This window comes from Dama dama, chromosome 31 (assembly GCF_033118175.1).
Source record: "Dama dama isolate Ldn47 chromosome 31, ASM3311817v1, whole genome shotgun sequence".
Taxonomy (NCBI): Eukaryota; Metazoa; Chordata; class Mammalia; order Artiodactyla; family Cervidae; genus Dama; species Dama dama.
In genome coordinates, this window is record NC_083711.1 from 58,808,142 (window position 1) to 58,819,180 (window position 11,039).

Here is an 11,039-nt window from a genome sequence, read left to right on the forward strand (position 1 = left end):
AGGAGACATCATTAAGGGAAAAAGCAAAGAGTACATAATATGCTACCTTTGTGTAAGAAAGAAGGAAAAATAAGGGGGGAATGTGTCTATATAAATATGTATACATACAATTTGTATATTAATATTATGATATCCATCTGGCCCTGTTGGTGGTGGTAATTTTGATTGTGCATGTGTTGTAAGTAGCTATGCACGCCTGTCTTTCCCACATTTGTCTTCTGAATGAACCAAGAAGCAAAGGTATTCTAGTAGCACATCTGACACTCAGATCTTGTTCACTATAATTTCATGCTGAAAGGAATCAGAACTTTCAGAGAAATGTTTGCTTAAGGGCAAAATAGATGTAATGTATCATTGGAATGTCTTATGTCAGAAAATAACACATTCCAAAAAAATGTCGGGGGGTATATTAGAAGGATGCGGGAGTCAGCTTGAAGTCTCCTACTTGTTCAATCTAGGACAATTTGAATGCCAATATAATTAAGTATACTAATGAATTAGAAGCCACTGAAAAAGGTAAGAATTCATAAATCCTTACCACAGATATATAGGAAGAGAGATCTGGAGAGACAGGAGGAAGGGAGGCAGAGAGGAAGGGGAAAGAGAGAGCTTTTGCCTACAGTAGGATGCTGAGAAACTGATTGGTAGATGCAGAAGTGTTGGAGTTGGAAAGTCATTACTTTGTAATCATTATAGCAAAGATCAAATCAGGCTAGATTCACTGACAAATACTAAATAAGGAGGAAATTTTCGTGACAATCAAGGTATTTGCATGGTCTCAAAAAATGCTCTCCCTGAAGTATGCTTATTAGTTACAAGAGAGGAAAAAGAAACAGTAATTATGTAGTGGAGAAATTAAACAATTTGACCAGTGATCAAAGTTAACTTCAGTGAGGGACAGATGGACATCTGCTCCTTCAGATTTCATACCCTGAGGGGGACACACTATTCCCTTTGCAGCATTAAGGCAGAGAATGAGTAAGCTGAATCCAGTCACAAAGCAACATCAGAGAGACACAAAATGAGAACTGTCTGAAGGCCAAAAAAGGGGCTTTAAAAATATCCCAGAATATGAGTACCGCGCGCTAACCGATTGCGCCACTGGATGGGGAATACATGTAATTCCATGGCTGATTCATGTCAATGTATGACAAAACCCACTGCAAAGTTGTGAAGTAATTAGCCTCCAACTAATAAAAATAAATGAAAAAAAAAAAAAAGAAAACTGAAAAAAAAAAAAAAATCCCAGAATAAAGGTTAAAAGACATGGCAATTCATTGCCGCCAGGTGGCGCTAGTGGTAAAGAACCCGCCTGCCAATGCAGGAAACAAGAGAGACAGAGACGGAGGATAAAGACCCCCTGGAGAAGGGAATGGAAACCCGCTCCAGTATTCTTGCCTGGAGAACCCCGTGGACAGAGGAGCCTGGTGGGCTACAGTGCATAGGGTCGCACAGAGTTGGACACGCCTGAGCGACTGAGCATGCACACACAACTCTAGCCTGGATCCCTTTCTGGAGGGGTTAAAGCTACAAAGGAAATCTGGCAAATCAGAGCTGACATTTGCCAGGTCAGCTGACAAAATTGGAATATGGGCAGAAGACTAGATAAAAGTATCAATAACTCTGGTTATGTAAGAGACTATTCCTATTCACAGGAAATACACACTGACGTATTTAGGGTAAACTGCCATAATGTATACATAACTTTCTCCCAAGTGGGTACGTGCCTATGTATGCATGTATCCATGGATACATGCATGCATATGTACATATACCTGCAGAGAGAGAGAAAAGCAGATGATAAAAATGTTAACAACAGATGAATCTAGGTAAAGGGGATATGTGGGGACTTTTTTTTTTTTTTTTTTTTACTCTTTTTATTTTTGCAAACATTTTTGAAGTTTGAATATACTTCCAAATATAAAGTTTTAAGAAAAAAGTGCCTAAGTAAGACCCTAATAAATATTCAGACACGACTGAAGTGACTTAGCGCACATAAACAATGCTTAATTTGACTCAAAACCAGCCTATTTTTTCAAACATGGCAGTCCTTAGACAGTACAGCGAGATGCAAAGATCTGTTTATTGGAGGGAGTTTTCCTTCTCTAGTCCTGGTGTTACTTAATCTTAAAGCTCAGGCAAATATCAATGAGGGTTCATCCTGCAAATTCAGAGTTTTTGTTGCATTTCTGGGCTTGCTTACTCTGCCTTAGGTACTGGCTGGGACCCACCAAAACTTCAGTCAATTTTTCTTTCTTAAGGAAATGAATAGAATTCTTTGATTTCCCTAGAACTCCGGGGCAAGCTTTTCCTCTCACCACTAAACCACTTTATATCAAAGGAGACTAAGCTGTCCCTCCCAAATTCACCCTGAAGAATTCAACCAAAGAGAGAAGCTCTGGTTCCTACTCAAACCCTTGGGCCGTGTTTCCTGTGGAGGCCTCGGCAGAAATCGCGGAAACGGCTCCCAGTCAAGGCGGCCCCGTGGCCAGACGCCGCACGCAGGCTGCGCGCAGCCTTCCTGCCGCGGGCGCCCCGCAGAAGCCCCTTCCCCCCGCGCTCCTGGGGACCCTCACTGACGTCTCCACGTCTGCAGTAAGCGGCGGGGCCACTGTGTGTTTAGTCAGTAAATACTTTAAAGATACTCTGTGTCGCCGAGACCAAACCTTCTGGTCTGTGGTGCTGCTTTGGGGCGGGTTCACTCGGAACTCGCAGCTTCGGAAACGCAGGGTGAGCTCCGTGGGACGCACCGTCCTCGGGCGCGAGGTTACTCGGCGCAGCTCGGCCCGAGCGAGGGCGCGGCCTGGGGCGGGTGACGCTCAGTTACAGGCGGCCTGGGGCAGGGACAGGAGGAGGCACCCGAGTGACGAGGGGGAGAAAAACGTCAGCCGAGCAGAGAACTAAGCTGAACAAGGGGCAGACTCGGTCTGGTGGGCCGCGATGGTGGGGCTTTTTCACTCCACGTCTCACACCATCCACTTGAAAAATACGCTCTTCAAAACGTTCTCATTGTGGAAGGCCAGTCATGTTAGAGGAAACCAGAGCCTCAGTCAGGGTAGTTTGCTGATGCTTTAGAGTAAACAGGTTTCTGGGCCAGTTTTAAAGTTTCTCTTTGGTGTAATCAGTCAGATTATCCACAGGTGCAGAGAAAAAGCCAGATCGAGGGAACCAGTAAAAACTAAAATAAGTATACAGGGGGAGCGGAGGGGCGTGGATGAGGAGACGTTTGTCAAAGGGCACAAGCTTCCAGTTACAAGAGGTGTAGGTTCTTGAGAATCTAAAGGACAGCAGGGTGTCTATGCAGTGCACGCTAGGTCATGTCAGCCGCATCCGACTCTGGGACCCCATGGACCATAGCCCCCCACGCTCCTCTGTCCATAGGGTTCCCCAGGCAAGGATACTAGAGTGGGTTGCCATGCCCTCCTCCAGGGGATCTTCCCAACCCAAAGACTGAACCCTCATGTCTTACACCTCCTGCATTGGCAGGAGGATTCTTTATCACTAGCGCTGCCTGGGAAGTCCAGTTTATGTAGTACTATATAGCAATTTCATGTTTGAAAGTTGCTAAAAGAACTGATGTTAAATTTTCTCACCACAACAACAACAACAAAAAGTAATTACGTGAGGCAAGGGATCTATTAACTAACCTTATTGTAGTGAACATTTTCCAACATACATATGTATCAAGTCTGGACATCTTAGTTAGTGTTAGTCACTCAGTTGTGCCCGACTCTTTGCGACCCCATGGACTGCAGCCCACCAGGCTCCTCTGTCCATGAGATTTTCCAGGCAAGGATACTGGAATGGATTGCCATTTCCTTCTCCACTGTACATCTTAAACTTACACAATATTATTTGTTAATTATATCTCAGTAAAACTGGAAGAAGAAGAAGAAAATAAAAATAATAAAGCACCAGTTAGCCAGGTGAGGATCCATGGTCTGAACAGGTCTCAGCAGGTCAAAGAATAGTCATGGGAATTCTGCGAGTGAAGCTTTTTCCTGATAAAGAGCAAAGAGTTAAGTCTTAGGTATGAATTTTTGGTCCTCTCTTACTTTAAGGACATAGTCCTGTTTCTAATGGCCAGAGAAATTCGGCCTATGTCACTGATTCTCAACTTGCTGTTGCTCCATGTTGCCCAAGGTTTGGGCAGATGGATACTATTTCCAGTTTTGTCTGAAAATCCACGCACAGTCGTCTACCTTGCTGAACTGGATCAGAGTATGAGTGAACCAAGAATCTTTGCTTTGTCTAATAAGATTCTCGATGCCTTTCCCTTAGACCTGAGACTCTCATGTTAGGGGTCATGAATGCCCATTGATATGGATGTGTGCCGGAGGGATTCAAAGTTACCGGAGAAACTAGATCATCAGTTTTATTCAACTGTAATAGATAAACAACAAAATTTGTTTTTTATTCAAATATAGTTGGTTTACAATGTTGTCTTAGTTTTGGGTATATAACAAAGTTATTCAGTTATGTGTATATATATATATTCTTTTTCGTATTCTTTTCCATTATGGTTTGTTACAAGATATTGAATATATTTCCCTGTGCTATACAATGGGACCTTGTTGTTCATCCGTTCTATCTGTAATAGTTTACATCCGCTAATCCTAAACTCCCAATGCATCCCTCCACCACCCCCCTTCCCCTTGGCAACTAAAAGTCTGTTCTTTATCTCTGTGAGTCTGTTTCTGTCTTATAAATGAGTTCATATGTTTCATATTTTAGATTCCACATATAAGTGATAGCATGTGGCATTTGTCTTTCTGACTTACTTGGTATGATAATCTCTAGGTCCATTCATGCTGCTGAAAATGGCATTATTTCATTCCTTTATACAGCTGAGTAATACTCCATTGTGTACATATACATATATATACACATGCACCATATCTTATTTATCTGTTCATCTGTTAGTGACATTTAGGTTGCTTCATGTCTTGGTTATTGAAAAGTGTGCAGCAGTGAACACCAGGAAGCATGTTTACCTTCACATTATGGCTTTCTTTGAAATGCCCGGGAATGGGATTGCTGGATCTTACGGCAGCTCCATTTCAGTTTTCTGAGGCGTCCCCATGCTGTTTTCCATGGCGGCTCCACAAATGTACACTCCCACTGACAGTGTGGGGGGGCTCCCTATCCTCCACATCCTCTCCAGTGTTTGTTATTTGTAGATTTTTTAATGACGGCCATTCTGAGCAGTGTGTGGTGGTCCCTCGTTGTGGTTTTATTTTGCATTTCCCTAGTAATTAGCAATGCTGAGCATCTTTTCATGTGTTTATTGGCCATCTGTCTGTCTTCCTTGGACAAATGTCTACTGAATCTTCTGCCCTTCTTTTTTCATTGAGTTTTTGGGCTGTTGTTGTTGTTATTGAGTTGTTTTAGCTGTTCATATATGCAAAATTTGAATGAATTTATAAGGGAAGAAAACATTCAAGTTGAAAGAAATGCCAGGATGAATGATTGCTTTAGGGGCTCCGGCAGTATGAATATACCCTTCTCTAGGGTTAGGGCACCTCAGGTGGGAGAGTTGAGGAGTTCTGCCCTCGGACCACACACACACCAGTCCTACCAGCGTGGATGTGCTGAAAACACCAGAGATGACTCGCATCCTGGCCATGCATACTCCCCATGCTGAGAACTTCACTGAGTGTTTTCTCTGACTGGCTTCCTGAGGTCAGAGCATTTCATCCTGGGTGCTGAATATGGGGAGGGAGTAGAGAAAATTTTGAGTTTTGGCCTTGAGCAGAGGCTAGAGTATATAACCAATATAAAGGCTTTATTATAAAACCATTCCCCAAATCACAACTCAAGTTTATGCTGGTAACAGCATGATTTTAGAACATTGGTTTCATATTTCTAGAAAAGATTTTCCAGTAGTCTCAGGTCCAACAAAAGGAGTCAAAGATTTGAGTAAAAAAAAAAAAAAAACAATGTAATAAAGAGGGGCGGAATGAGTGGCTTCAGTGTGTAAAAATACAGCTTTATATTCAGAGAAGGAAAAAAACAGAATATGGTTGGAAGGAGCATAAGGCTCACGTACTTCAATCTTCCATCGAAGCTTTCACCACCTTCCTGTCTTATTGTTAACAAACTTGGCTTGGATGCTTCCAGTGTTAGGGACTCATTTCCTCCCTACTTCGTTATTATGCCCTAATGAGTTCTAGAACATTCTTACTTGGCTGAAACAGAAAGCGACTTCCCAGGTGGTGCTAGCTAGTGTTAAATAACCCCCTGCCAATGCTGGAGACGTGAGAACCTTGGATTCAATCCCGGGGTTGGGAAGATGCCCTGGAGGAGGGCACGGCAACCCACTCCAGTATTCTTGCCTGGAGAATCCCATGGACAGAGGAGCCTGGTGGGCTATAATCCAAGGGTCACAAAGAGTCAGACCTGACTGAAGCGACTTAGCACACACACACGAAACAGAAAAACGTGCTAGGTAAATTTTACTTTCTCTACTTTTGCTACTAAAAGGAAGCAGAAGCTGTGGGCACGGTTTAGGAAGGGTGAGTCAAGACATGGCTGAGGTGGGAGATTAGCTGCAGAGGTTTCTGCAGATCAGAATTCTCTGAAACCAAATCTTCAAAAAGCCAATAAACATACTAAGAGTTTTGACTCTAACCTAACATTGAGACAGTGGATAAGGGGAAAATACCAACGATTCATTATTTTATTTACTTTGTTTTTTAAAATGGATTATTGGTGTTGGTTGAAGTTGTTTTTGTAAACCTGTAATCTTAATAATAAAGTTGGGAGGGAAAGATAATATCTGCTGTCAATTAACATGCTGTTTACCACTCAGGTGATATGGCAATGTGGTATTTCCAAAAATGTCAGCAAATCGAAATGTGGAATCAAGTCATTATTTGCTAAATGAATAACAAATGTACAGAGGTCATACCAATTGTGATGGAAGGTCAGGTGATGATGAACATACATACCAGCGTACACACACATTCTAACAACTGATGTCACTTGCATAATTCCAAGACCCTTGGGGTGGGGTAAGTAGAGATAGATGTTGGTTTTCCTGCCTGTTAAACTGAAATGTTTTTCTCTAATTGCTTAAACTTATACACAACATGGGTAAGAACTGCCATTCCACCTATCCTAAATTTTTTTTTTTAAGAAATTGATTGATATGCCTAAGTGTTGATCTAAAGCATGTAAGACATAAAAATCCCCCGGGGAGCTTTTTTTTAAGACAGAAAAAAAGATGCCACCCCCAGGGGATCTGATTCAGCAGGGCTGGAGTGTGAACCAGGAGTCTGTATTTACGTAAGTTCCTAGCTGTTCTGTCGGTGCTGGTGATGTGGGGACTTTTTTTAGGGGACTTTCTGCGCGCTTGAAGTGTGCCTTTGCGACCAGAAGGTGGCTCCATAACATATTAAATCAGGCACTTCATAGATAACTAGCTAGGAAAAGAGCGTTGACTTGGCTAAACGAAAACAAGCTAACTAACTGGAAAAATAAAGATGTGGAGCTTCCCTCGGTTACCTTTTTTTTTTTTTTTTTTTAAGTGAAAGGGTTGGGTGGGAAGGGAGAATGGAAGAGGCCGCAGGAATGTGGAGTGCTAGAAGGAATAAACGGACATTAAACTAATTTAACAATCATCATTTGTTATTTAGCTTCTCTCAAAGTATTATAGCAAACATGTGTTGTTAAAGGAAACCTTTAAATATACCAGAAACACTTGATGTTTAAAAAATAAAAAAAGCAGAGATGCAGGCTTCCCTGGTGGCATAGTGGTAAAGAATCTGCCAGCCAACTCAGGAGACGCGGGTTCGAACCCTGATCCTGGAAGATCGCACGTCACGAAGCAGCTAAACGCACGCTGTGTGCCGCACCTGCGGAGCCCACGCGTCCTAGAGCCTGGGCCCCGCGACGAGAGCGGCCAGGGCAACGAGGAGCCCACGCGCTGCGCTGGAGAGCCACCCTCCCGCCCCACAACCGGAGACCCCGAGAAAGCTCACGCGGCAGCAACGGCTCGGCACAGCCTAGATGAATAAATAAGTAACATTATCTTTAAAAACAAAAAAGGACAGAGAGCCTCCACATCTGGAGGGAAAATCTCAGGGCTGGTACGGCTGCATGCACTCACTCTGGTTACAGAATCCTGGCTGTTGACCGCAGATAGCAGGTCGGCGCAAGGTGGAGCCACATGTGGACAATTCCTGTTTAAGCCGCTGCTGCTCCTTGCTCAGGCTCTTAAGACACTCACCTGGGTATGATCAGGGTCTGGGTCACAGCCACGAGGTCTCTGGCTCTAGCCCGAATCAGTACAATGACTGACGCCCAGCTCCCGACTCAGCCCTCACGTCAGGGATTTCCGGGGTGCATCATACATGCTCAAAGGCGGTGTGCTGGGTGACGTCTCCTTCCACGGAGGCTCCCGAGTGTCCCGGGTGCTCCCCTGATGTCACTGCTCCTGAAGGGAACTGTCGCTGCCGTCATCGCGTCCCCAGCACTGCCCGTATGGGGACATTTCTTCATTCTATTCTGATCCTTATCACATTGTTTTGGGAGCCTGTATTGGGGAAATGAGGCTGAGAATGACTAGAGATAAACTGCTGATATGAGGCACAGAGGAACGCAGGCTTACACCCCCTTTCATCTTTCATTTATCTGGCTCATCATTTCCGTTCCTCACCCTCACCACATCCTCCAGCCAGGAAAAAAAGCCACGAGTGAGGCATCACTGTGGAACTCAATGCATCATACAAACTCCCACCTCCAGACCATGCCCCTGGAACGGTCACATGCCTGGTTGTAAGGCTCTTCGACCTGCTCCTTTCCCATTAAGCACGAAGCCTGGGAGAGAAGGTAGCACAGGGTCTGGGATGTGGGGGCCGGAGACAGCCCCAGCCTCAGCATCATTAAGTTGATGTGTTTCCTCTGAAGCTCTTAGGGTGCTTTCAGCCAAGCAAAACCCAGGCCATCTTGCCCTGCCAACCAGAATATCCAAATGACAAGCTGCTTGCTCTGGAACCATCAGTGTTCACCTTTGAAATGATTCCAAAGAAAATGAACCGTCTTTAACATTTCTAAAACATAATGTAGCCTCCAAGACAGGAGAAAGCCTGCAGTCACCTCTTCAGGAATTCGCTAGGGTCCTTAATCAAGCAATGGAGAAAAACAATTCCAGAAAAGAAAATAAAAGTTGTAGATGTATTTGCAGAAACAGGTTGGATTAATTGATGAACATTTTGATGAGAATTTCAAGTGATGAAAATAATCCCAGAGGAAGTCAGGCTGTCTACTGTGGCCCTTGAGTTGTAGGTCCTTGGAGATAAGAAGTGAGAACCAGGAAGCAAGCACCATAGTTTCAAAGGCTGTAGATTAAGCCTCTGTGTGCCAGAGTTTTTGGCATGCTTTCTCACTTTTTTCTTGTGTAAATAACTGATTTCAAAAACTTACCCAAATGATTGTATTTCTCTAACAATTCTTCATTATACTGGCATTATCTTCTATATACAGTATGGATCATTTTTCTCCCCTTCTCAAAAACTTGCAATGGCCCCTTTTATCTGTAAAAAAGGAAGTCCGAACTCTTTAACGTACCATGGTCTTAAACATCCTTTGCTAGATTTGCAATAATAATAGGTAACATATAATGAGAAGCCATTGGCACAATGATCAGCAGACTGGGGTCACAGTTCTGCCACTAGCTATGAGCTCTAGGGCAGAGTTATATAGCCTCTAAGCGTCAGTGTCCTTTGTCAAATGGGGCTAGGAAGAGCATTTAACTCACTGAGCCCTTGTGATGGTCCAGTGAGAGGAAATGAGTTCTACTTCCCATGTATCCCTCACGTGTTTTCTGTTTCTCACATCGCCCATTCATTGTCATAGCTTTGCTTATGTTTTCTCAGCTATACAATCCGTTTCATGCACCCGTGCCCTCTACCCACTTTCCACTTGCAGAAACTCTTCTCGGAATTCTGGACCTGGCTTGAAATGCCACCTCCTCTTTAATGCATCTCTTGGCCCTTCCCCCATCAAAATGTATATCTCTTTATTGTCCTCCGCATGCACCTCTATTATTACTACCCTTCATTCAGCCTCACATTACATTTTGAAATTCACATATTTGACTTCTTTTCTCCTGGATTATATATTATCTGATGTTCATCATATGCCAACTTTTAACTTTTCCTGCATTCCTAGCACCTGTCAAAACGATTTGCACAGGATCAACACTCCCTTGGTTCTAACTGTCAATTAAAATGGACTTGCTTTAAAATTCAATCCTCCTATTAATTTAGTCTCCTCTCTGCTTGATTTTTTTTCATAATACAGTATGTAACAAAATATTAACTATTCATATTCTAGGTATTAATCTATATTTTAAAATTAGTTTTTCCAAAGCTAATGTGGCAGAGTATAAAAATCCCACTCATAATTTGGTCTCCAAGACAGTATGACAGAAAAATTATTCTCTAATACTTAGAAATTCTCTCTTTTTTTTTTTAATTCTCTAATAGTTAGAAATTCTTAGCTGGGATTTTTAATGCAAGTTTATTTTTTCATTATAAAAGTGATATAAAAATGTTATAAAGCCTCAGAAAAGAAAGTGAAAATGCAGTGCATATTCCCACCTAGCAAATGAGCTTATTTCCTAACGCCCTGTTACTCAAAGCATGGTCTGAACTAGTAGCAGCAGAAGCAGCTCAAATCTGGTTAGAAATGAAGAATCTCAGGCCTGTCTCAAACCAACTCAATCGGAATATGGCTGATTTGCACATTAAAGGTTGAAAAGCACTGCTCTAAATTACGACCTGGAACCCAGCAGGGCATGTTTACTGAGCATTCCTTCCTTCTAACAAATGTTTATAGAACACCTGCTACATGCCAAGTATTGTACTAGAGGCTGTGTCTTCAGCTGCAAAATTTCTTCCAGGACTGACTCAAGAACATATGGAGGGCATGTTATCTTCTTTTGAATGTTTTCTTACACAGTCTAAGTAGCTTTGACCGAAAACTGCCAGAGGTGCAAAACGTCTCATACTGAAGTGGTTCCACTTCTCTTGTTC